The sequence below is a fragment of the Pinus tabuliformis genome, chromosome 9, assembly GCF_031772625.1.
Source record: "Pinus tabuliformis cultivar Carrire ecotype Pingquan chromosome 9, CPIR1, whole genome shotgun sequence".
In the NCBI taxonomy this organism is placed as follows: domain Eukaryota; kingdom Viridiplantae; phylum Streptophyta; class Pinopsida; order Pinales; family Pinaceae; genus Pinus; species Pinus tabuliformis.
The window spans coordinates 1,442,841,226-1,442,843,364 of record NC_142307.1 but is presented as its reverse complement, the minus strand read 5'-3'; the positions used below and the strand labels follow the sequence as shown (position 1 = coordinate 1,442,843,364).

Here is a 2,139-nt window from a genome sequence, read left to right as displayed (position 1 = left end):
AGATCTGAAAACCATGCATGATGTTCCATAAGCCAACAAATAATAACTCATTGGAAGATACAATAATGAGTTTACACTCCGAGTGGCGAAGAAATAGTATAACCAACGCAACTGGACGTGCAAGTACAGATTAAAAAGTAAATTCAACTTTTCTGAAGATTCGTTGAGTTTTTAGTTCCATTTATTTAACCACTGAATGTCGAAGCATTACTAATGGAATGTCGTGGAAGTGATTTAATTAATCAAATGTACATGATCATAAAGACTCAAACTCACTAAGAATATCTGGACATATAACATGCAATTTACTGACACTTGACTGGTAGCTGAATTTAACTTTTTGAACAACTCAAACTAATAACTCATCTTAACTCATGTAATTATCTCCAGCAATTCCAACCCGTTAACAATGACTGCCAGTTAAATGGAAGTGGCAACAAGTGGAAGTGTAAACGTGTTTGTGCTTTTGAACAATAAAACGATATAAAGATAAAGCTAGAATCGAACACTTTTATGTGTAAAATAAAATAAAGCATTGGAATCACTGCTCTTTTCTGGCGAAGGTTGAGGTTGAAGGAATGATATATGATGAGTAAACTTTATTGTCTAAACATTGGAAATGCATTGCTTGTATCACAGCCATGGTATTAGATTCAAATATTAAACTTTCTTCCTGAGTATGCAATGGAAATCTTGATTTGAACAACATTTCTATAAGATTTTGGAGAGCAGCAATATGGATCGATTGAGTGGTGGAATCCGAGGATTTGTTTTTCACAAGTTTGGAAAACTTCCTATTTGATTGTACTTTAAAATCCCCAATTTTGCATCAAGTATTTTGAAATGGGTGTTTTCAGTTATATCATGTGGTGGCTCTTTATTAATTCGGTTTTCTGGTTTGGATGGCTACGTAATATTGTTTATTCATAGGGTGAAATAAGTGAATCGGTAACGGGTTCTGCTAGTTTTCCTGATTAACAATTGAAACTTAGCATTTTTATTTTTATTTTTATTTTACAATTCTGAGTTTATAATTTGTTTACATTTCTTAAATGTCTTTCAAAGTTAATGTGGTCTACGCGGTTTCTTTTAACTTCTTGAATCCCTATGCCTTTTCAAGACCAATGACAAGATCAATCTCACCATGCTTACCTAAATTTATTCCCGTGGATAATAAGGAATTGGCTGTCAAAAACATATCAGAGGGGTTCATTATCCGCGTTGTCTCATACAATGTTCTTGCTCTGGTATATGTAATGAGAAAGTTATTTCCACACTCTCCATCACATTGCCTGGAATGGAAGGCGCGTTCACAATCTCTCCTAGCACTATTAAAACTTTTGGAGGCTAACTTCTTATGTCTACAAGAATTAGATGAATTTGAAACATTTTACGAAGGAAACATGGACAAAGAAGGGTATTCAAGTGTATATATCCAATGATGTGGACGCAAACGTGATGGTTGTGGCATCTTTTACAAGCGTGAGCGAGTAGAGCTAATTTTAGAAGAGACCATTCAGACGAGCTGAATGATGAAGACAGTTTACGTACCAATAATAGCGAAGGTACACTGGCAGGATCCCCACAAACTGATTTACCAGAAGAAAGAGGAGATCCAAATGACCCTAGGCTGAGTTTGCAGCGGGATTGTGTTGGAATGTTAACAACATTCAAACTTCTAGAGCCCTCGCACCACGTGATTGTTCTTGCAAACACATATTTACTGGGATCCAGATTGGGCAGATGTAAAGCTTGTACAAACAAAGTATCTTCTATTATGTGTTACTCAATTTAAGGATGTAGTCTCAAAAAGATTCAGTTGTACCAAACATTCATATTATACCAGACTTCTTCTTATACTCAAATCAAATATATGAAGTACATTTAGGCACGCATTGGTTGTTTCCGATTTTCCCGAACTTGTGTTTAACTAAACATATTTGTTGGATTTATGTTTATAATTATCTGCATTTTACTCTTATAACTTTAGGGTAGAATGTAGTATATATTTAACAAAACTAGTCATGCACGCATGGGTCCATAGGTCTCAAGGGTTCAACATACCTTTGATACCAAGTGTAGGGACCCACCCTATAATTTTTTTATTTTATTTTGTTTTTAAAGACTAAAATACAACTT

The 2,139-nt window shown here is 34.6% G+C and overlaps 1 pseudogene; it reads left to right on the top strand.

The window, feature by feature from the left end:
- Window positions 1-1,124: 1,124 nt before the first annotated feature.
- LOC149153991 (carbon catabolite repressor protein 4 homolog 4 pseudogene) lies at window positions 1,125-1,877 on the top strand (annotated as a pseudogene).
- The last annotated feature ends 262 nt before the right edge of the window (window positions 1,878-2,139 follow it).